Source organism: Pleurodeles waltl, unplaced genomic scaffold (genome assembly GCF_031143425.1).
Source record: "Pleurodeles waltl isolate 20211129_DDA unplaced genomic scaffold, aPleWal1.hap1.20221129 scaffold_570, whole genome shotgun sequence".
Lineage (NCBI taxonomy): Eukaryota > Metazoa > Chordata > Amphibia > Caudata > Salamandridae > Pleurodeles > Pleurodeles waltl.
This window is the reverse complement of record NW_027150280.1, coordinates 24,291-46,761: the sequence shown is the minus strand read 5'-3', so window position 1 is coordinate 46,761 and position 22,471 is coordinate 24,291. Positions and strand designations below refer to the sequence as shown.

The window sequence follows — 22,471 nt, the reverse complement described above, 5'->3', positions numbered from 1 at the left end:
GTTTCCACGATCCGGGGCCAGCGGGGAACTTCCCTGTAAGTTCCCCCTCGAAACTGACTGCTCTGTGGTCCGAGAAGTGGACGGCGACCATGGAGTTCCGCCCAGGCTTTACCGTTGGGGAGGTGAAGAGGAAGTCGATCCGTGAACGCACGGACCCATCCGGCCTGCTCCAGGAATAATTCCTGGCGTTCGGCCCCATACTTCCTACGACATCGTGCAGGGGATGCCTCGCCTGTCATCTCCACCAACAGCCTGGACGTCACGTCCATCCCTGCAGAGTCTGACCCAGCCCATCAGGATGGTCCTGGAGGTCACAAAGCTGCATCCTGAGCACCCTGAACATCTCGAGCCGTTCATTCTTCTCTGGGGGGGCGTAGACATTGATGAGCCTAACGGGCTCACCTGACCACGAGCCGTCCACGACTAGCACTCTGCCGTTGACCTGCTCAGTGACCCTGTCGGTGGTGGAATGCCTCCCCTTGATCAGAATGGCGACTCCAGATGATTTGCAGTCGTTTCCTCCGGACCAAAACGATGGCCCGTGCGTCCACTGCCGCTCAAGCTGGCTGTACGACTGGGCGTACGGAATCCCGCATTCCTGCAGAAAGCAGACATCATGGTTCTGGGCGGCCAGGAAGGACAACGTGCCAACTCACGCCTAACCTGGTCCTTCACACTCCTGACGTTTAGGGTGAGCAATGATATGGCCATTGTCTCAGCGATAGCTGTCAGTTTCTGGGTAAGGGAGAACCGCTACTGGGTTGGGCCCTAAGCTGTTCTACTGGGGGTGCTGGGACTCTTGTTGGTCTCCCTTTCCCTCGCTCTCTTCCTCACTTCCATCCGAAATTACTATTTCGGCTACTGCCTCTGGGACTCTCGTCCACTGGGCCTGTTCTTTTGGGGCCCCGGTGGTTCATCGATCAGGGCCAGCTGTTGATGCAGCTCTTGGAGGACCGTTTGGATCAACTGGTTTGGCTCGCTCGGCGGTCCCTCCTGTGTCCTCTATGTCTCCTCGTCTGAGTCGATGGTGGTGTAGCCATCATTTTGGTCCTCGGTTTGGGAAGTGATATGCTTCTTCTTTGTGGTGTAGAAGTCTTCCTTCCTTTGCCGTTGCTCTCTTTCTTCCTGCTTTCTGGGGGGGGTTGGGTAGCTATCTCATCCCTCTCCATCTCTTCGTCTTTCAGGGGTTCCGTCTGAGATTCTTTTTGGGGCGGTGATTGTTCCCATTGATCCGGGCCCGCCTCCTGTCATCTCTTTCCTCTCTCTCTTTCCTGCACTTTCCCGCAGCGTCTGGGATTTTACCTGTTTCCAGGCCTTCTCGATCACCTCCTCGTCCCCGCGTGTTGTCCACTTTCTTTTTTAAGTGTTTTTTCTTTTTCGCTTTTACAGGGGCTGAGGTTTGGGTCGGGGTCCCGGCGGCAGCCGTAGACTCCTTTCCCTCCTCGGCCTTGGTTCCTGGTGTCGGTTCCGGCTCCCCTTGGGTCTCCAGTGGTGGTGCATTGGTTTGTGCACCGTTCTCCCGGGGGATCCTTCGGGGTGGATGGGTACCACTGAGACGGTAGTCTCCAGTGGTGTCGCCGGGTCTGTTGCTGTGGGTGGTTCCACATCTGGGTCGGGTCCTGGGGACTTGTGGTCCTTCGCGGGCTTGTCCCTTCGGGTTGCTTCCCCTGGTTGGCTCCGGTATCTTCTGGGCTTCTTCCCTCGATGCCTTCAGGAGGGCATTCACCTTTGCATTGGCAGTGGGGTCCAGCTTTTGGTCTGGTGATCTTCTGGGCTGGGGGCTCCTGCAGCTGCCGCTGCGTAGGTTCTGGGTCTTTCAGACTTTGGGCACTGGTAGTAGGTGTGGCCGTCTCCTCCACAGAGGTTGCACACCTTTTTCCCCTGTGCATCTGTTCGTCTCGTGTCCGGTTTGGTCTGCATATCTTGCAGTACTTTTCTGGGCAGTCAATCCTTTGTGTCCCACGGCTTGGCACTTCCTGCAGGTAAAGGTTGGCCTGGGTAACGGATCCTGCTCCTCGTCGCCTCCTAGGTAGAAGCTCGCTGGGGGGTGCTTCAGTCCGTCTCTTCCTGCTGGGTCTTTGTGGAGGTTGATGATGGCTTGCCAAGTCGTGTTCCAAATGCCTCTTTTGTCTCTGACCTTGTTGGGTCCGCTTGCAATGGTGCCGTATCTCTGGAGTAGCGATGCGATGTCCCGGTCTGGGATGTGGGGGGTTTGTCATCTCCACCGTGATCCTCTTCTCCGTTGATGCTGGCTCCCATCCTGTTGAAATGTTGAAGGAGTTAAATGGTTTCTCCCCTTTTTTTCCCTTGGAAGAATTCCCAATACTTCCTGTATAGGGTGTGAGTGATGAAACTCAAGAGGAAAATCCACCCTGATGCTGATGCTTGGCAGCTCAGCACCTCCTCCACTGGGATCCCTGCTGGTTTGATGACCTTATCTAGGAAGAGGTCCCTGTCTAGCTTGGGTCCCGCCTTGTCTTTCACCTCCCCACCGCATGACTTGGGCATGTCTACGGGAGAGGTTGTACCATTGAAGGGTTCGGGGGGGCTGTCCCTTGCCTGGTCCCCCTCCTCACCTTTCCCTCCACCACCTGGTTTGGCAGCTGTGGGGTTTTCAGGGTTCCCCTGCTTTGGCCCTGGGGCCTTCAGCTCACCAGCCTTCCCTGCGCTGGTGCCTGCTGTTGGGGGGTCCACCTTACTGACCTCCTTGCTGCCCGCCCCTGGGGGTTTGGGGTTGGGTTTCGGGGCGTCCACTGGGGGGATGCCGTCTACTATGGGCCCTGGGGCGCCAATCTCCATCTCTTCAGAGATAGATGCCCATGGTTCCACCTGGTTCCACCTTCAGCCACTGGTCTATCTGGGTAGCCCGCTGGTTCAGGTGTACTTCTGGGTGTCACCTGTCCTGTGCCAACCAAACAGACAGAAAACTGTCTGTAGTGCAAGAAACACTGCACAGTCACTCCCAAGAGCTAAGGGGAGGGTTATAGGTGTTACCACCTAAGCATGGATCCCCTCTCCAGAGATCTGAGTGCTGGCAGGCCTGTGAAGGATGTTAGGAGAGGTTTTAAGTCTCCAGCATTAGTCCACCCAAACGCCAGGAAAGATAGAGTGAGTAGGGAGCGCAATTCCGAGCTCTAAGAGCTGACCACACGGTCCTTGGGGGATTCTATTTTGCGCCCCTAGTAGGCAAACTGACACCAGCACGCTGGTGTCCTTCCTCTCTCTCCTTTAGAGACGAGTGGGCCTTTTCCGGTTAATTTGCATAAATTTGCATATACAATGCAAATTTACTTCACTTCCAAGTCAAAGTCGTAGATCCAATAAATAATCAAGTTTACTTCCACTGGGTAGTGGTTTCAAACTGATAAGAACAGATACTACACTTGATCTTAGCCAAAAGGCCGAGAAGCGATAACCCGAAGAGGGGCCAGAATTCTCACCTCACCGGCCGGTCTCCCTGGCTGACTCGGGCTGGCGCCGTCCTTTCCTTGGCCGTTCACGGGGCCTTTCGCCTCTTTTCCCCCATCTCTTGGCAAGAGCTCAGCCAGTGACAAAAGGGAAAAAGAGGCCCTGGCGTCGGGGGCGGGGGACTTCCGGCTCCCAGAATCCTCAGCAGTCGCCTCATTATGCGTCCATTAGCATACCCACGTTGCCCAGTTTCTAGTTTTTGCATGCCCCTCCCCTTCCTGTCCACTGCCTCCAGCCCCTTGGTCGGGAGGCCTGGCCACCCTAGACAGCACCCTGGCAGCAAGTGGCCGGCACCTCGCCCTCGCTTACCCAGGACTCTGTTGCCCTGTAGCTTAGGCCTATAGATAAGGCTCGGCCGTTTGTGGCCGTTCGGGGGGCGGGGCGGGGGCAGGCAAAGAAGGCAAAGGACTCTGCCTCTTCCTTCTACCCAGAGAAGGCATGGACAGTGTCCAGCTCTTCTGTTCTGCCACAGGCAGCTCCCCCCCCCCCCCCCTGTCTCTCTCTCTCTCTCTCTCTCTCTCTCTCTCTCTCCTCTCTCTCTCTCTCTCTCCCCCTTCCTTCCTTCTTTCCTTCCTGTCTTACCAACGCGGTAGGGCTAAAACGAAATAAATAATTAATTAAATCAATCAATCAATAAATAAAACAAGACACGGCTGCCAAAAAGTGGCCAGGTTGGTTTTATTTACACCCAAAGACATTAGCGCCACTTTACAGAAAGCCAGTGAAACGCTCCTTTTGCATCTTTTTTTTCAACAGCATGTGTTTCCCCGGGTGGGGAGGTGCACCATTCCTGGAGGTACTGCAATACCCAGGTTGATGCGTGGAGTGGACAGAGCAAGCTCCTATTCCATCTCCCTGTTCCAAAAATCAATTTAATATATGGTCCCCAGATAGAGGACGTATCAGATATTAAACTGATAAGAACAGATACTACACTTGATCTTAGCCAAAAGGCCGAGAAGCGATAACCCGAAGAGGGGCCAGAATTCTCACCTCACCGGCCGGTCTCCCTGGCTGACTCGGGCTGGCGCCGTCCTTTCCTTGGCCGTTCACGGGCCTTTCGCCTCTTTTCCCCATCTCTTGGCAAGAGCTCAGCCAGTGACAAAAGGAAAAAGAGGCCCTGGCGTCGGGGGCGGGGGACTTCCGGCTCCCAGAATCCTCAGCAGTCGCCTCATTATGGCGTCCATTAGCATACCCACGTTGCCCAGTTTTCTAGTTTTTGCATGCCCCTCCCCTTCCTGTCCACTGCCTCCAGCCCTTGGTCGGGAGGCCTGGCCACCCTAGACAGCACCCTGGCAGCAAGTGGCCGGCACCTCGCCCTCGCTTACCCAGGACTCTGTTGCCCTGTAGCTTAGGCCTATAGATAAGGCTCGGCCGTTTGTGGCCGTTCGGGGGCGGGCGGGGGCAGGCAAAGAAGGCAAAGGACTCTGCCTCTTCCTTCTACCCAGAGAAGGCATGGACAGTGTCCAGCTCTTCTGTTCTGCCACAGGCAGCCTCCCCCCCCCCCCCCTGTCTCTCTCTCTCTCTCTCTCTCTCTCTCTCTCTCTCTCTCTCTCTCCCCCTTCCTTCCTTCTTTCCTTCCTGTCTTACCAACGCGGTAGGGCTAAAACGAAATAAATAATTAATTAAATCAATCAATCAATAAATAAAACAAGACACGGCTGCCAAAAAGTGGCCAGGTTGGTTTTATTTACACCCAAAGACATTAGCGCCACTTTACAGAAAGCCAGTGAAACGCTCCTTTTGCATCTTTTTTTCAACAGCATGTGTTTCCCCGGGTTGGGGAGGTGCACCATTCCTGGAGGTACTGCAATACCAGGTTGATGCGTGGAGTGGACAGAGCAAGCTCCTATTCCATCTCCCTGTTCCAAAAATCAATTTAATATATGGTCCCCAGATAGAGGACGTATCAGATATTAAACTGATAAGAACAGATACTACACTTGATCTTAGCCAAAAGGCCGAGAAGCGATAACCCGAAGAGGGGCCAGAATTCTCACCTCACCGGCCGGTCTCCCTGGCTGACTCGGGCTGGCGCCGTCCTTTCCTTGGCCGTTCACGGGCCTTTCGCCTCTTTTCCCCATCTCTTGGCAAGAGCTCAGCCAGTGACAAAAGGAAAAAGAGGCCCTGGCGTCGGGGGCGGGGGACTTCCGGCTCCCAGAATCCTCAGCAGTCGCCTCATTATGCGTCCATTAGCATACCCACGTTGCCCAGTTTCTAGTTTTTGCATGCCCCTCCCCTTCCTGTCCACTGCCTCCAGCCCCTTGGTCGGGAGGCCTGGCCACCCTAGACAGCACCCTGGCAGCAAGTGGCCGGCACCTCGCCCTCGCTTACCCAGGACTCTGTTGCCCTGTAGCTTAGGCCTATAGATAAGGCTCGGCCGTTCGTGGCCGTTCGGGGGGCGGGCGGGGGCAGGCAAAGAAGGCAAAGGACTCTGCCTCTTCCTTCTACCCAGAGAAGGCATGGACAGTGTCCAGCTCTTCTGTTCTGCCACAGGCAGCTCCCCCCCCCCCCCTGTCTCTCTCTCTCTCTCTCTCTCTCTCTCTCTCTCTCTCTCTCTCCCCCTTCTTTCCTTCCTGTCTTACCAACGCGGTAGGGCTAAAACGAAATAAATAATTAATTAAATCAATCAATCAATAAATAAAACAAGACACGGCTGCCAAAAAGTGGCCAGGTTGGTTTTATTTTACACCCAAAGACATTAGCGCCACTTTACAGAAAGCCAGTGAAACGCTCCTTTTGCATCTTTTTTTTCAACAGCATGTGTTTCCCCGGGTGGGGAGGTGCACCATTCCTGGAGGTACTGCAATACCAGGTTGATGCGTGGAGTGGACAGAGCAAGCTCCTATTCCATCTCCCTGTTCCAAAAATCAATTTAATATATGGTCCCCAGATAGAGGACGTATCAGATATTAAACTGATAAGAACAGATACTACACTTGATCTTAGCCAAAAGGCCGAGAAGCGATAACCCGAAGAGGGGCCAGAATTCTCACCTCACCGGCCGGTCTCCCTGGCTGACTCGGGCTGGCGCCGTCCTTTCCTTGGCCGTTCACGGGCCTTTCGCCTCTTTTCCCCATCTCTTGGCAAGAGCTCAGCCAGTGACAAAAGGAAAAAGAGGCCCTGGCGTCGGGGGCGGGGGACTTCCGGCTCCCAGAATCCTCAGCAGTCGCCTCATTATGCGTCCATTAGCATACCCACGTTGCCCAGTTTCTAGTTTTTGCATGCCCCTCCCCTTCCTGTCCACTGCCTTGCCTCCAGCCCCTTGGTCGGGAGGCCTGGCCACCCTAGACAGCACCCTGGCAGCAAGTGGCCGGCACCTCGCCCTCGCTTACCCAGGACTCTGTTGCCCTGTAGCTTAGGCCTATAGATAAGGCTCGGCCGTTTGTGGCCGTTCGGGGGCGGGCGGGGGCAGGCAAAGAAGGCAAAGGACTCTGCCTCTTCCTTCTACCCAGAGAAGGCATGGACAGTGTCCAGCTCTTCTGTTCTGCCACAGGCAGCTCCCCCCCCCCCCCCTGTCTCTCTCTCTCTCTCTCTCTCTCTCTCTCTCTCTCTCTCTCTCCCCCTTCCTTCCTTCTTTCCTTCCTGTCTTACCAACGCGGTAGGGCTAAAACGAAATAAATAATTAATTAAATCAATCAATCAATAAATAAAACAAGACACGGCTGCCAAAAAGTGGCCAGGTTGGTTTTATTTACACCCAAAGACATTAGCGCCACTTTACAGAAAGCCAGTGAAACGCTCCTTTTGCATCTTTTTTTTCAACAGCATGTGTTTCCCCGGGTGGGGAGGTGCACCATTCCTGGAGGTACTGCAATACCAGGTTGATGCGTGGAGTGGACAGAGCAAGCTCCTATTCCATCTCCCTGTTCCAAAAATCAATTTAATATATGGTCCCCAGATAGAGGACGTATCAGATATTAAACTGATAAGAACAGATACTACACTTGATCTTAGCCAAAAGGCCGAGAAGCGATAACCCGAAGAGGGGCCAGAATTCTCACCTCACCGGCCGGTCTCCCTGGCTGACTCGGGCTGGCGCCGTCCTTTCCTTGGCCGTTCACGGGCCTTTCGCCTCTTTTCCCCATCTCTTGGCAAGAGCTCAGCCAGTGACAAAAGGAAAAAGAGGCCCTGGCGTCGGGGGCGGGGGACTTCCGGCTCCCAGAATCCTCAGCAGTCGCCTCATTATGCGTCCATTAGCATACCCACGTTGCCCAGTTTCTAGTTTTTGCATGCCCCTCCCCTTCCTGTCCACTGCCTCCAGCCCCTTGGTCGGGAGGCCTGGCCACCCTAGACAGCACCCTGGCAGCAAGTGGCCGGCACCTCGCCCTCGCTTACCCAGGACTCTGTTGCCCTGTAGCTTAGGCCTATAGATAAGGCTCGGCCGTTCGTGGCCGTTCGGGGGCGGGCGGGGGCAGGCAAAGAAGGCAAAGGACTCTGCCTCTTCCTTCTACCCAGAGAAGGCATGGACAGTGTCCAGCTCTTCTGTTCTGCCACAGGCAGCTCCCCCCCCCCCCCCCTGTCTCTCTCTCTCTCTCTCTCTCTCTCTCCTCTCTCTCTCTCTCTCTCTCTCTCCCCCTTCCTTCCTTCTTTCCTTCCTGTCTTACCAACGCGGTAGGGCTAAAACGAAATAAATAATTAATTAAATCAATCAATCAATAAATAAAACAAGACACGGCTGCCAAAAAGTGGCCAGGTTGGTTTTATTTACACCCAAAGACATTAGCGCCACTTTACAGAAAGCCAGTGAAACGCTCCTTTTGCATCTTTTTTTTCAACAGCATGTGTTTCCCCGGGTGGGGAGGTGCACCATTCCTGGAGGTACTGCAATACCAGGTTGATGCGTGGAGTGGACAGAGCAAGCTCCTATTCCATCTCCCTGTTCCAAAAATCAATTTAATATATGGTCCCCAGATAGAGGACGTATCAGATATTAAACTGATAAGAACAGATACTACACTTGATCTTAGCCAAAAGGCCGAGAAGCGATAACCCGAAGAGGGGCCAGAATTCTCACCTCACCGGCCGGTCTCCCTGGCTGACTCGGGCTGGCGCCGTCCTTTCCTTGGCCGTTCACGGGCCTTTCGCCTCTTTTCCCCATCTCTTGGCAAGAGCTCAGCCAGTGACAAAAGGAAAAAGAGGCCCTGGCGTCGGGGGCGGGGGACTTCCGGCTCCCAGAATCCTCAGCAGTCGCCTCATTATGCGTCCATTAGCATACCCACGTTGCCCAGTTTCTAGTTTTTGCATGCCCCTCCCCTTCCTGTCCACTGCCTCCAGCCCCTTGGTCGGGAGGCCTGGCCACCCTAGACAGCACCCTGGCAGCAAGTGGCCGGCACCTCGCCCTCGCTTACCCAGGACTCTGTTGCCCTGTAGCTTAGGCCTATAGATAAGGCTCGGCCGTTTGTGGCCGTTCGGGGGCGGGCGGGGGCAGGCAAAGAAGGCAAAGGACTCTGCCTCTTCCTTCTACCCAGAGAAGGCATGGACAGTGTCCAGCTCTTCTGTTCTGCCACAGGCAGCTCCCCCCCCCCCCCCTGTCTCTCTCTCTCTCTCTCTCTCTCTCTCTCTCTCTCTCTCTCTCTCTCTCTCTCCCCCTTCCTTCCTTCTTTCCTTCCTGTCTTACCAACGCGGTAGGGCTAAAACGAAATAAATAATTAATTAAATCAATCAATCAATAAATAAAACAAGACACGGCTGCCAAAAAGTGGCCAGGTTGGTTTTATTTACACCCAAAGACATTAGCGCCACTTTACAGAAAGCCAGTGAAACGCTCCTTTTGCATCTTTTTTTTCAACAGCATGTGTTTCCCCGGGTGGGGAGGTGCACCATTCCTGGAGGTACTGCAATACCAGGTTGATGCGTGGAGTGGACAGAGCAAGCTCCTATTCCATCTCCCTGTTCCAAAAATCAATTTTAATATATGGTCCCCAGATAGAGGACGTATCAGATATTAAACTGATAAGAACAGATACTACACTTGATCTTAGCCAAAAGGCCGAGAAGCGATAACCCGAAGAGGGGCCAGAATTCTCACCTCACCGGCCGGTCTCCCTGGCTGACTCGGGCTGGCGCCGTCCTTTCCTTGGCCGTTCACGGGCCTTTCGCCTCTTTTCCCCATCTCTTGGCAAGAGCTCAGCCAGTGACAAAAGGAAAAAGAGGCCCTGGCGTCGGGGGCGGGGGACTTCCGGCTCCCAGAATCCTCAGCAGTCGCCTCATTATGCGTCCATTAGCATACCCACGTTGCCCAGTTTCTAGTTTTTGCATGCCCCTCCCCTTCCTGTCCACTGCCTCCAGCCCCTTGGTCGGGAGGCCTGGCCACCCTAGACAGCACCCTGGCAGCAAGTGGCCGGCACCTCGCCCTCGCTTACCCAGGACTCTGTTGCCCTGTAGCTTAGGCCTATAGATAAGGCTCGGCCGTTTGTGGCCGTCGGGCGGGCGGGGGCAGGCAAAGAAGGCAAAGGACTCTGCCTCTTCCTTCTACCCAGAGAAGGCATGGACAGTGTCCAGCTCTTCTGTTCTGCCACAGGCAGCTCCCCCCCCCCCCCCTGTCTCTCTCTCTCTCTCTCTCTCTCTCTCTCTCTCTCTCTCTCTCTCTCTCTCTCCCCCTTCCTTCCTTCTTTCCTTCCTGTCTTACCAACGCGGTAGGGCTAAAACGAAATAAATAATTAATTAAATCAATCAATCAATAAATAAAACAAGACACGGCTGCCAAAAAGTGGCCAGGTTGGTTTTATTTACACCCAAAGACATTAGCGCCACTTTACAGAAAGCCAGTGAAACGCTCCTTTTGCATCTTTTTTTTCAACAGCATGTGTTTCCCCGGGTGGGGAGGTGCACCATTCCTGGAGGTACTGCAATACCAGGTTGATGCGTGGAGTGGACAGAGCAAGCTCCTATTCCATCTCCCTGTTCCAAAAATCAATTTAATATATGGTCCCCAGATAGAGGACGTATCAGATATTAAACTGATAAGAACAGATACTACACTTGATCTTAGCCAAAAGGCCGAGAAGCGATAACCCGAAGAGGGGCCAGAATTCTCACCTCACCGGCCGGTCTCCCTGGCTGACTCGGGCTGGCGCCGTCCTTTCCTTGGCCGTTCACGGGCCTTTCGCCTCTTTTCCCCATCTCTTGGCAAGAGCTCAGCCAGTGACAAAAGGAAAAAGAGGCCCTGGCGTCGGGGGCGGGGGACTTCCGGCTCCCAGAATCCTCAGCAGTCGCCTCATTATGCGTCCATTAGCATACCCACGTTGCCCAGTTTCTAGTTTTTGCATGCCCCTCCCCTTCCTGTCCACTGCCTCCAGCCCCTTGGTCGGGAGGCCTGGCCACCCTAGACAGCACCCTGGCAGCAAGTGGCCGGCACCTCGCCCTCGCTTACCCAGGACTCTGTTGCCCTGTAGCTTAGGCCTATAGATAAGGCTCGGCCGTTTGTGGCCGTTCGGGGGCGGGCGGGGGCAGGCAAAGAAGGCAAAGGACTCTGCCTCTTCCTTCTACCCAGAGAAGGCATGGACAGTGTCCAGCTCTTCTGTTCTGCCACAGGCAGCTCCCCCCCCCCCCCCCTGTCTCTCTCTCTCTCTCTCTCTCTCTCTCTCTCTCTCTCTCTCCCCCTTCCTTCCTTCTTTCCTTCCTGTCTTACCAACGCGGTAGGGCTAAAACGAAATAAATAATTAATTAAATCAATCAATCAATAAATAAAACAAGACACGGCTGCCAAAAAGTGGCCAGGTTGGTTTTATTTACACCCAAAGACATTAGCGCCACTTTACAGAAAGCCAGTGAAACGCTCCTTTTGCATCTTTTTTTTCAACAGCATGTGTTTCCCCGGGTGGGGAGGTGCACCATTCCTGGAGGTACTGCAATACCAGGTTGATGCGTGGAGTGGACAGAGCAAGCTCCTATTCCATCTCCCTGTTCCAAAAATCAATTTAATATATGGTCCCCAGATAGAGGACGTATCAGATATTAAACTGATAAGAACAGATTTTTTTTTTTTTTTTTTTTCCAAATGTCAGGAATTTGTGCTTTGGTTCAGATACATACAATCGTCGCCGTACACAAATACCTATTTGATCGTAAGTCGTAGGTAACAAGCTTGACAACATGTGCACAAGCTATCCCTTTGACCTTTTACCTGTTAAGGAAAAAGGTCACGTTAATCAAAAACATTACATTACATCACTTTACATTTACTACACCTGTCTTCATCTGAGTCCTCTCCGTTCGCCTTTCGGGTCCTGAAGAGAAAAAAAGTAGACAACAGGTTAGTGGACCCTCCGGGGCGGACCCCTTCAGGTTTCGTCGTCGCTGTCGTCGTCTGATCCGTCCAGTGCTGCGTAGTCTCGCAGGAGGCTGTGGATCATCTTCCGGCAGACCAGGGTCGATGTCTCCTTCTTCCCTACTACCAGGCGGTTTCTGGAAAATAGGAGAACATCTTTAAGGCAGCACAGGAGCCTCCAGCAGCCCTGGAGGTCTCCGAGTGCGTGGGAACCGGGGAACAAACCATACATTACCGAGTCTGCGGTGATGCATGTTGTTGGTATCCAGGCCCCAAGCTCCGTGCTTAGGGCCTTCAGAAGGTCCTGGGCGTAGGCGCATTCCCAGAAGAGATGGTAGGTCGTCTCATCTGCGGTGCATCCTCTTGGGCAGGACTTGTATCGGTTGAGCCCTCTTGCGTGCATGAAGGCTCTCACTGGCAGGCCTCCCTGGATGGCCATCCACGCAATGTCCTTGTGTTGGTTGGTCAGGCGTTTGGAGGCCACGTTTCTCCAGACGTGGTCCGCTGTGGCAGAGGGAAGGGCACCGATTGGTTCGCTGACGTCCCTCGCACGGATTTGTCGGTGGATGATCTTTGGAGTCCACTGCGTCGGGGCTGGTGCCGCCGGACCGTGCTCCTTTATGAACTTCTCCACTTCTTTGTAAAACCATGGGGTTTCCCAGTTGTAGGGGACTGAGCTGTCCCATTCTGCCCAACCAAGTCTCCTCCACGTCGGTAACAGAAAGAACCGTGCCATCAGGAAGCCAGCGTGGCTTTCATCTTTTGCCCTCAGGGTGTTCCTCACGCAGTGGCATACGAAGGTTCCCCTCAGGATGGTGGCGATGTCCGGCACTCCTTTGCCTCCTTTGTCGTGGGTTTTGAACATCACCTCCCTCTTCACTCTATCCATCTTGGAGTTCCAGATGAAGTAGAAGATCATTCTCGTGATGGCCTTGGCCGTTCGAGGCTGCACTGGCCATACTTGTGCGATGTACAGGAGCACTGGCAGGGTCTCGTTCCGCAGGACCAAAGACTTCCCTTCGATCGTCAGCTTCCGGAGGCTCCAGAGTCCCAGCTTCTGCTTCGTCTTTGCCAGTCTTTCTTCCCATGATTTCTCTGCCGCGCCTTTTCCGCCGAACCAGACTCCCAGGATTTTCAGGAAATCCTGCTTGATGGGGAATGGCAGTGGGTCTCTGGTAGGGGTCCAGTGGCCGAAGAGTAGGGTTTCTGACTTGGCGCTGTTTATCTTTGCTCCTGACGCCTTCCCAAACTCGATACAAGTCTTCTCAAGTTCCTTTATGGAGTGCCCGTCCGCACAGAACACTGAGACGTCGTCCATGTAGAGGGAGCACTTCACTTCGCCCTTCCCGCTGCTTCCTGGTACTATCACTCCTCTGATGTCCCTGTTCTGTCTGATGCGCTCGGCGAGGAGCTCTATAACGCAAATGAACAGAAGAGGTGAGAGTGGACAGCCCTGCCTAACCCCTGACAGGACGGGGAAGGGGTCGGTTCTCCATCCATTGACCAACGCTGTGCTAGAGGTGTCTCTATACATTGCGGTCACCACGTCACAGAAGAAGTCACCCAGTCCCAGTGCTCGGAGTGTCCGGTCCATGAACTCATGGGAGACGCGGTCAAAGGCCTTTTCCTGGTCCAGACTGACCAAGGCCGTCGGAACCTTTCGGCTCTTGACGTACTCGATCGTGTCTCGGACCAGGGCCAGGCTGTCCGCGATCTGCCGGCCCGGTATCCCACAGGTCTGGTCAGGGTGGACTATCTTCTCTATCACTTTCTTTAGGCGGTTGGCCATTGCCTTCGCTAGGAGTTTGTAGTCCACATTGAGGAGAGAGATGGGCCTCCAGTTTTTGAGGTCCTCCTTCTCTCCCTTCTGTTTGTACAGAAGCGTTATCATGCCCTCACGCAGGGACTGCGGCAAACTGCCCTTGCCCACCACTTCCCCGTAGAGTTCCAGCAAGTCTGGCCCGATCAGGTCCCACAGTTCGACATAAAGTTCCACTGGGAGACCATCACTTCCGGGGGTCTTGCCTCTCTTGGAGGTCGTGGCGGCCAAGTGCAGCTCTTCCAGGGTGAAGGGCGCGTTCAGGCCCTCTCTCTCTTCCGGACTCAGTGTCTTTGAGATGCCCTTTAGGAAACTGTCCGCCTGGGATCTCTCTGACGACTTCGGTGAGTAAAGCTCGCCATAAAAGTCGGTGACGACCCTCATGACTTGCTCTTTCCCACTCTGGAGGTTGCCCTCCGAGTCCCGAAGCTCTACCAGCGGGGTGCGGGCCGAGTGAAGTTTCTTGAAGAAGAAAGAGTTGCATTTCTCATCCTTCTCGAGGTTCTCGGTTCTGGTCCGGAAGATGATTTTCCTGGATTCCTCCCTGAAGTGCTCTGCGAGCCCTTTTCGGGTTTCCTCCAGTTCGTCATCCACGTCCCATCCCCTGAGCTCGAGTTCAAACAGGCGCTGCAGTTTGCTTTGCAGCTGCCTGAAATCCCTCTTCTTTTCCCGTGCAGCAGCTCTGCTTGCATCCTGGAAGAAGCTCCGGAACCTGTCCTTCACCCATTCCCACCACTCGCCGGCGGAGTGAAAGAGGTCCCTCATGTCCCTCCACTCTACATACGCGACTCTGAGGTTCGCCACTAACTCCTCGTTTTCCAGCAGTGAGCAGTTCAGTTTCCACGATCCGGGGCCAGCGGGGAACTTCCCTGTAAGTTCCCCCTCGAAACTGACTGCTCTGTGGTCCGAGAAGTGGACGGCGACCATGGAGTTCCGCCCAGGCTTTACCGTTGGGGAGGTGAAGAGGAAGTCGATCCGTGAACGCACGGACCCATCCGGCCTGCTCCAGGAATAATTCCTGGCGTTCGGCCCCATACTTCCTACGACATCGTGCAGGGATGCCTCGCCTGTCATCTCCACCAACAGCCTGGACGTCACGTCCATCCCTGCAGAGTCTGACCCAGTGCGTCCGTCCAACTCTACTGTGCAGTTGAAATCACCACCCATCAGGATGGTTCTGGAGGTCACAAGCTGCATCCTGAGCACCCTGAACATCTCGAGCCGTTCATTCTTCTCTGGGGGGGCGTAGACATTGATGAGCCTAACGGGCTCACCTGACCACGAGCCGTCCACGACTAGCACTCTGCCGTTGACCTGCTCAGTGACCCTGTCGGTGGTGAAATGCCTCCCCTTGATCAGAATGGCGACTCCAGATGATTTGCAGTCGTTTCCTCCGGACCAAAACGATGGCCCGTGCGTCCACTGCCGCTCAAGCTGGCTGTACGACTGGGCGTACGGAATCCCGCATTCCTGCAGAAAGCAGACATCATGGTTCTGGGCGGCCAGGAAGGACAACGTGCCAACTCGCCTAACCTGGTCCTTCACACTCCTGACGTTTAGGGTGAGCAATGATATGGCCATTGTCTCAGCGATAGCTGTCAGTTTCTGGGTAAGGGAGAACCGCTACTGGGTTGGGCCCTAAGCTGTTCTACTGGGGGTGCTGGGACTCTTGTTGGTCTCCCTTTCCCTCGCTCTCTTCCTCACTTCCATCCGAAATTACTATTTCGGCTACTGCCTCTGGGACTCTCGTCCACTGGGCCTGTTCTTTTGGGGCCCCGGTGGTATCGATCAGGGCCAGCTGTTGATGCAGCTCTTGGAGGACCGTTTGGATCAACTGGTTTGGCTCGCTCGGGGTCCCTCCTGTGTCCTCTATGGTCTCCTCGTCTGAGTCGATGGTGGTGTAGCCATCATTTTGGTCCTCGGTTTGGGAAGTGATATGCTTCTTCTTTGTGGTGTAGAAGTCTTCCTTCCTTTGCCGTTGCCTCTTTCTTCCTGCTTTCTGGGGGGGTTGGGTAGCTATCTCATCCCTCTCCATCTCTTCGTCTTTCAGGGGTTCCGTCTGAGATTCTTTTTGGGGCGGTGATTGTTTCCCATTGATCCGGGCCCGCCTCCTGTCATCTCTTTCCTCTCTCTCTTTCCTGCACTTTTCCCGCAGCGTCTGGGATTTTACCTGTTTCCAGGCCTTCTCGATCACCTCCTCGTCCCCGCTGTTGTCCACTTTCTTTTTTAAGTGTTTTTTCTTTTTCGCTTTTACAGGGGCTGAGGTTTGGGTCGGGGTCCCGGCGGCAGCCGTAGACTCCTTTCCCTCCTCGGCCTTGGTTCCTGGTGTCGGTTCCGGCTCCCCTTGGGTCTCCAGTGGTGGTGCATTGGTTTGTGCACCGTTCTCGGGGGATCCTTCGGGGTGGATGGGTACCACTGAGACGGTAGTCTCCAGTGGTGTCGCCGGGTCTGTTGCTGTGGGTGGTTCCACATCTGGGTCGGGTCCTGGGGACTTGTGGTCCTTCGGGGCTTGTCCCTTCGGGTTGCTTCCCCTGGTTGGCTCCGGTATCTTCTGGGCTTCTTCCCTCGATGCCTTCAGGAGGGCATTCACCTTTGCATTGGCAGTGGGGTCCAGCTTTGGTCTGGTGATCTTCTGGGCTGGGGCTCCTGCAGCTGCCGCTGCGTAGGTTCTGGGTCTTTCAGACTTTGGGCACTGGTAGTAGGTGTGGCCGTCTCCTCCACAGAGGTTGCACACCTTTTTCCCTGTGCATCTGTTCGTCTCGTGTCCGGTTTGTCTGCATATCTTGCAGTACTTTTCTGGGCAGTCAATTCCTTTGTGTCCCACGGCTTGGCACTTCCTGCAGGTAAAAGGTTGGCCTGGGTAACGGATCCTGCCCTCGTCGCCTCCTAGGTAGAAGCTCGCTGGGGGGTGCTTCAGTCCGTCTCTTCCTGCTGGGTCTTTGTGGAGGTTGATGATGGCTTGCCAAGTCGTGTTCCAAATGCCTCTTTTGTCTCTGACCTTGTTGGGTCCGCTTGCAATGGTGCCGTATCTCTGGAGTAGCGATGCGATGTCCCGGTCTGGGATGTGGGGGTTTGTCATCTCCACCGTGATCCTCTTCTCCGTTGATGCTGGCTCCCATCCTGTTGAAATGTTGAAGGAGTTAAATGGTTTCTCCCCTTTTTTCCCTTGGAAGAATTCCCAATACTTCCTGTATAGGGTGTGAGTGATGAAACTCAAGAGGAAAATCCACCCTGATGCTGATGCTTGGCAGCTCAGCACCTCCTCCACTGGGATCCCTGCTGGTTTGATGACCTTATCTAGGAAGAGGTCCCTGTCTAGCTTGGGTCCCGCCTTGTCTTTCACCTCCCACCGCATGACTTGGGCATGTCTACGGGAGAGGTTGTACCCATTGAAGGGTTCGGGGGCTGTCCCTTGCCTGGTCCCCTCCTCACCTTTCCCTCCACCACCTGGTTTGGCAGCTGTGGGGTTTTCAGGGTTCCCCTGCTTTGGCCCTGGGGCCTTCAGCTCACCAGCCTTCCCTGCGCTGGTGCCTGCTGTTGGGGGGTCCACCTTACTGACCTCCTTGCTGCCCGCCCCTGGGGGTTTGGGGTTGGGTTTCGGGGCGTCCACTGGGGGGATGCCGTCTACTATGGGCCCTGGGGCGCCAATCTCCATCTCTTCAGAGATAGATGCCATGGTTCCACCTGGTTCCACCTTCAGCCACTGGTCTATCTGGGTAGCCGCTGGTTCAGGTGTACTTCTGGGTGTCACCTGTCCTGTGCCAACCAAACAGACAGAAAACTGTCTGTAGTGCAAGAAACACTGCACAGTCACTCCCAAGAGCTAAGGGGAGGGTTATAGGTGTTACCACCTAAGCATGGATCCCCTCTCCAGAGATCTGAGTGCTGGCAGGCCTGTGAAGGATGTTAGGAGAGGTTTTAAGTCTCCAGCATTAGTCCACCCAAACGCCAGGAAAGATAGAGTGAGTAGGGAGCGCAATTCCGAGCTCTAAGAGCTGACCACACGGTCCTTGGGGGATTCTATTTTGCGCCCCTAGTAGGCAAACTGACACCAGCACGCTGGTGTCCTTCCTCTCTCTCCTTTAGAGACGAGTGGGCCTTTTCCGGTTAATTTGCATAAATTTGCATATACAATGCAAATTTACTTCACTTCCAAGTCAAAGTCGTAGATCCAATAAATATCAAGTTTACTTCCACTGGGTAGTGGTTTCAAACTGATAAGAACAGATACTACACTTGATCTTAGCCAAAAGGCCGAGAAGCGATAACCCGAAGAGGGGCCAGAATTCTCACCTCACCGGCCGGTCTCCCTGGCTGACTCGGGCTGGCGCCGTCCTTTCCTTGGCCGTTCACGGGCCTTTCGCCTCTTTTCCCCATCTCTTGGCAAGAGCTCAGCCAGTGACAAAAGGAAAAAGAGGCCCTGGCGTCGGGGGCGGGGGACTTCCGGCTCCCAGAATCCTCAGCAGTCGCCTCATTATGCGTCCATTAGCATACCCACGTTGCCCAGTTTCTAGTTTTTGCATGCCCCTCCCCTTCCTGTCCACTGCCTCCAGCCCCTTGGTCGGGAGGCCTGGCCACCCTAGACAGCACCCTGGCAGCAAGTGGCCGGCACCTCGCCCTCGCTTACCCAGGACTCTGTTGCCCTGTAGCTTAGGCCTATAGATAAGGCTCGGCCGTTTGTGGCCGTTCGGGGGCGGGCGGGGGCAGGCAAAGAAGGCAAAGGACTCTGCCTCTTCCTTCTACCCAGAGAAGGCATGGACAGTGTCCAGCTCTTCTGTTCTGCCACAGGCAGCTCCCCCCCCCCCCCTGTCTGTCTCTCTCTCTCTCTCTCTCTCTCTCTCTCTCTCTCTCTCTCTCTCCCTTCCTTCCTTCTTTCCTTCCTGTCTTACCAACGCGGTAGGGCTAAAACGAAATAAATAATTAATTAAATCAATCAATCAATAAATAAAACAAGACACGGCTGCCAAAAAGTGGCCAGGTTGGTTTTATTTACACCCAAAGACATTAGCGCCACTTTACAGAAAGCCAGTGAAACGCTCCTTTTGCATCTTTTTTTTCAACAGCATGTGTTTCCCCGGGTGGGGAGGTGCACCATTCCTGGAGGTACTGCAATACCAGGTTGATGCGTGGAGTGGACAGAGCAAGCTCCTATTCCATCTCCCTGTTCCAAAAATCAATTTAATATATGGTCCCCAGATAGAGGACGTATCAGATATTAAACTGATAAGAACAGATACTACACTTGATCTTAGCCAAAAGGCCGAGAAGCGATAACCCGAAGAGGGGCCAGAATTCTCACCTCACCGGCCGGTCTCCCTGGCTGACTCGGGCTGGCGCCGTCCTTTCCTTGGCCGTTCACGGGCCTTTCGCCTCTTTTCCCCATCTCTTGGCAAGAGCTCAGCCAGTGACAAAAGGAAAAAGAGGCCCTGGCGTCGGGGGCGGGGGACTTCCGGCTCCCAGAATCCTCAGCAGTCGCCTCATTATGCGTCCATTAGCATACCCACGTTGCCCAGTTTCTAGTTTTTGCATGCCCCTCCCCTTCCTGTCCACTGCCTCCAGCCCCTTGGTCGGGAGGCCTGGCCACCCTAGACAGCACCCTGGCAGCAAGTGGCCGGCACCTCGCCCTCGCTTACCCAGGACTCTGTTGCCCTGTAGCTTAGGCCTATAGATAAGGCTCGGCCGTTTGTGGCCGTTCGGGGGCGGGCGGGGGCAGGCAAAGAAGGCAAAGGACTCTGCCTCTTCCTTCTACCCAGAGAAGGCATGGACAGTGTCCAGCTCTTCTGTTCTGCCACAGGCAGCTCCCCCCCCCCCCCCCTGTCTCTCTCTCTCTCTCTCTCTCTCTCTCTCTCTCTCTCTCTCTCTCTCCCCCTTCCTTCCTTCTTTCCTTCCTGTCTTACCAACGCGGTAGGGCTAAAACGAAATAAATAATTAATTAAATCAATCAATCAATAAATAAAACAAGACACGGCTGCCAAAAAGTGGCCAGGTTGGTTTTATTTACACCCAAAGACATTAGCGCCACTTTACAGAAAGCCAGTGAAACGCTCCTTTTGCATCTTTTTTTTCAACAGCATGTGTTTCCCCGGGTGGGGAGGTGCACCATTCCTGGAGGTACTGCAATACCAGGTTGATGCGTGGAGTGGACAGAGCAAGCTCCTATTCCATCTCCCTGTTCCAAAAATCAATTTAATATATGGTCCCCAGATAGAGGACGTATCAGATATTAAACTGATAAGAACAGATACTACACTTGATCTTAGCCAAAAGGCCGAGAAGCGATAACCCGAAGAGGGGCCAGAATTCTCACCTCACCGGCCGGTCTCCCTGGCTGACTCGGGCTGGCGCCGTCCTTTCCTTGGCCGTTCACGGGCCTTTCGCCTCTTTTCCCCATCTCTTGGCAAGAGCTCAGCCAGTGACAAAAGGAAAAAGAGGCCCTGGCGTCGGGGGCGGGGGACTTCCGGCTCCCAGAATCCTCAGCAGTCGCCTCATTATGCGTCCATTAGCATACCCACGTTGCCCAGTTTCTAGTTTTTGCATGCCCCTCCCCTTCCTGTCCACTGCCTCCAGCCCCTTGGTCGGGAGGCCTGGCCACCCTAGACAGCACCCTGGCAGCAAGTGGCCGGCACCTCGCCCTCGCTTACCCAGGACTCTGTTGCCCTGTAGCTTAGGCCTATAGATAAGGCTCGGCCGTTTGTGGCCGTTCGGGGGCGGGCGGGGGCAGGCAAAGAAGGCAAAGGACTCTGCCTCTTCCTTCTACCCAGAGAAGGCATGGACAGTGTCCAGCTCTTCTGTTCTGCCACAGGCAGCTCCCCCCCCCCCCCCTGTCTCTCTCTCTCTCTCTCTCTCTCTCTCTCTCTCTCTCTCTCTCTCTCCCCCTTCCTTCCTTCTTTCCTTCCTGTCTTACCAACGCGGTAGGGCTAAAACGAAATAAATAATTAATTAAATCAATCAATCAATAAATAAAACAAGACACGGCTGCCAAAAAGTGGCCAGGTTGGTTTTATTTACACCCAAAGACATTAGCGCCACTTTACAGAAAGCCAGTGAAACGCTCCTTTTGCATCTTTTTTTTCAACAGCATGTGTTTCCCCGGGTGGGGAGGTGCACCATTCCTGGAGGTACTGCAATACCAGGTTGATGCGTGGAGTGGACAGAGCAAGCTCCTATTCCATCTCCCTGTTCCAAAAATCAATTTAATATATGGTCCCCAGATAGAGGACGTATCAGATATTAAACTGATAAGAACAGATACTACACTTGATCTTAGCCAAAAGGCCGAGAAGCGATAACCCGAAGAGGGGCCAGAATTCTCACCTCACCGGCCGGTCTCCCTGGCTGACTCGGGCTGGCGCCGTCCTTTCCTTGGCCGTTCACGGGCCTTTCGCCTCTTTTCCCCATCTCTTGGCAAGAGCTCAGCCAGTGACAAAAGGAAAAAGAGGCCCTGGCGTCGGGGGCGGGGGACTTCCGGCTCCCAGAATCCTCAGCAGTCGCCTCATTATGCGTCCATTAGCATACCCACGTTGCCCAGTTTCTAGTTTTTGCATGCCCCTCCCCTTCCTGTCCACTGCCTCCAGCCCCTTGGTCGGGAGGCCTGGCCACCCTAGACAGCACCCTGGCAGCAAGTGGCCGGCACCTCGCCCTCGCTTACCCAGGACTCTGTTGCCCTGTAGCTTAGGCCTATAGATAAGGCTCGGCCGTTCGTGGCCGTTCGGGGGCGGGCGGGGGCAGGCAAAGAAGGCAAAGGACTCTGCCTCTTCCTTCTACCCAGAGAAGGCATGGACAGTGTCCAGCTCTTCTGTTCTGCCACAGGCAGCTCCCCCCCCCCCCCCTGTCTCTCTCTCTCTCTCTCTCTCTCTCTCTCTCTCTCTCTCTCTCTCTCCCCCTTCCTTCCTTCTTTCCTTCCTGTCTTACCAACGCGGTAGGGCTAAAACGAAATAAATAATTAATTAAATCAATCAATCAATAAATAAAACAAGACACGGCTGCCAAAAAGTGGCCAGGTTGGTTTTATTTACACCCAAAGACATTAGCGCCACTTTACAGAAAGCCAGTGAAACGCTCCTTTTGCATCTTTTTTTTCAACAGCATGTGTTTCCCCGGGTGGGGAGGTGCACCATTCCTGGAGGTACTGCAATACCAGGTTGATGCGTGGAGTGGACAGAGCAAGCTCCTATTCCATCTCCCTGTTCCAAAAATCAATTTAATATATGGTCCCCAGATAGAGGACGTATCAGATATTAAACTGATAAGAACAGATACTACACTTGATCTTAGCCAAAAGGCCGAGAAGCGATAACCCGAAGAGGGGCCAGAATTCTCACCTCACCGGCCGGTCTCCCTGGCTGACTCGGGCTGGCGCCGTCCTTTCCTTGGCCGTTCACGGGCCTTTCGCCTCTTTTCCCCATCTCTTGGCAAGAGCTCAGCCAGTGACAAAAGGAAAAAGAGGCCCTGGCGTCGGGGGCGGGGGACTTCCGGCTCCCAGAATCCTCAGCAGTCGCCTCATTATGCGTCCATTAGCATACCCACGTTGCCCAGTTTCTAGTTTTTGCATGCCCCTCCCCTTCCTGTCCACTGCCTCCAGCCCCTTGGTCGGGAGGCCTGGCCACCCTAGACAGCACCCTGGCAGCAAGTGGCCGGCACCTCGCCCTCGCTTACCCAGGACTCTGTTGCCCTGTAGCTTAGGCCTATAGATAAGGCTCGGCCGTTTGTGGCCGTTCGGGGGCGGGCGGGGGCAGGCAAAGAAGGCAAAGGACTCTGCCTCTTCCTTCTACCCAGAGAAGGCATGGACAGTGTCCAGCTCTTCTGTTCTGCCACAGGCAGCTCCCCCCCCCCCCCTGTCTCTCTCTCTCTCTCTCTCTCTCTCTCTCTCTCTCTCTCTCTCCCCCTTCCTTCCTTCTTTCCTTCCTGTCTTA

General features: G+C 54.4%; 12 non-coding genes and 2 pseudogenes across 12 annotated transcripts; all 14 read right to left on the bottom strand.

The window, feature by feature from the left end:
- Window positions 1-3,252: 3,252 nt before the first annotated feature.
- On the bottom strand, window positions 3,253-3,413 carry LOC138278784 (U2 spliceosomal RNA; annotated as a pseudogene).
- An 829-nt stretch (window positions 3,414-4,242) lies between these two features.
- On the bottom strand, window positions 4,243-4,434 carry LOC138278779 (U2 spliceosomal RNA). The gene has a single exon (XR_011200860.1). It is a non-coding gene; the product is annotated as a U2 spliceosomal RNA (small nuclear RNA).
- Window positions 4,435-5,250: 816 nt separating this feature from the next.
- On the bottom strand, window positions 5,251-5,441 carry LOC138278775 (U2 spliceosomal RNA). The gene has a single exon (XR_011200856.1). It is a non-coding gene; the product is annotated as a U2 spliceosomal RNA (small nuclear RNA).
- Window positions 5,442-6,246: 805 nt separating this feature from the next.
- On the bottom strand, window positions 6,247-6,437 carry LOC138278774 (U2 spliceosomal RNA). The gene has a single exon (XR_011200855.1). It is a non-coding gene; the product is annotated as a U2 spliceosomal RNA (small nuclear RNA).
- Window positions 6,438-7,254: 817 nt separating this feature from the next.
- Window positions 7,255-7,445, bottom strand: LOC138278773 (U2 spliceosomal RNA). Its single transcript, XR_011200854.1, has one exon. It is a non-coding gene; the product is annotated as a U2 spliceosomal RNA (small nuclear RNA).
- An 822-nt stretch (window positions 7,446-8,267) lies between these two features.
- Window positions 8,268-8,458, bottom strand: LOC138278772 (U2 spliceosomal RNA). The gene has a single exon (XR_011200853.1). It is a non-coding gene; the product is annotated as a U2 spliceosomal RNA (small nuclear RNA).
- An 822-nt stretch (window positions 8,459-9,280) lies between these two features.
- LOC138278776 (U2 spliceosomal RNA) lies at window positions 9,281-9,472 on the bottom strand. Its single transcript, XR_011200857.1, has one exon. It is a non-coding gene; the product is annotated as a U2 spliceosomal RNA (small nuclear RNA).
- Window positions 9,473-10,291: 819 nt separating this feature from the next.
- Window positions 10,292-10,482, bottom strand: LOC138278771 (U2 spliceosomal RNA). The gene has a single exon (XR_011200852.1). It is a non-coding gene; the product is annotated as a U2 spliceosomal RNA (small nuclear RNA).
- An 811-nt stretch (window positions 10,483-11,293) lies between these two features.
- Window positions 11,294-11,477, bottom strand: LOC138278783 (U2 spliceosomal RNA). The gene has a single exon (XR_011200862.1). It is a non-coding gene; the product is annotated as a U2 spliceosomal RNA (small nuclear RNA).
- A 6,188-nt stretch (window positions 11,478-17,665) lies between these two features.
- LOC138278785 (U2 spliceosomal RNA) lies at window positions 17,666-17,825 on the bottom strand (annotated as a pseudogene).
- Window positions 17,826-18,640: 815 nt separating this feature from the next.
- On the bottom strand, window positions 18,641-18,831 carry LOC138278769 (U2 spliceosomal RNA). Its single transcript, XR_011200850.1, has one exon. It is a non-coding gene; the product is annotated as a U2 spliceosomal RNA (small nuclear RNA).
- An 817-nt stretch (window positions 18,832-19,648) lies between these two features.
- LOC138278768 (U2 spliceosomal RNA) lies at window positions 19,649-19,839 on the bottom strand. Its single transcript, XR_011200849.1, has one exon. It is a non-coding gene; the product is annotated as a U2 spliceosomal RNA (small nuclear RNA).
- Window positions 19,840-20,655: 816 nt separating this feature from the next.
- On the bottom strand, window positions 20,656-20,846 carry LOC138278767 (U2 spliceosomal RNA). The gene has a single exon (XR_011200848.1). It is a non-coding gene; the product is annotated as a U2 spliceosomal RNA (small nuclear RNA).
- An 816-nt stretch (window positions 20,847-21,662) lies between these two features.
- On the bottom strand, window positions 21,663-21,853 carry LOC138278766 (U2 spliceosomal RNA). Its single transcript, XR_011200847.1, has one exon. It is a non-coding gene; the product is annotated as a U2 spliceosomal RNA (small nuclear RNA).
- Between the last annotated feature and the right edge of the window lie 618 nt (window positions 21,854-22,471).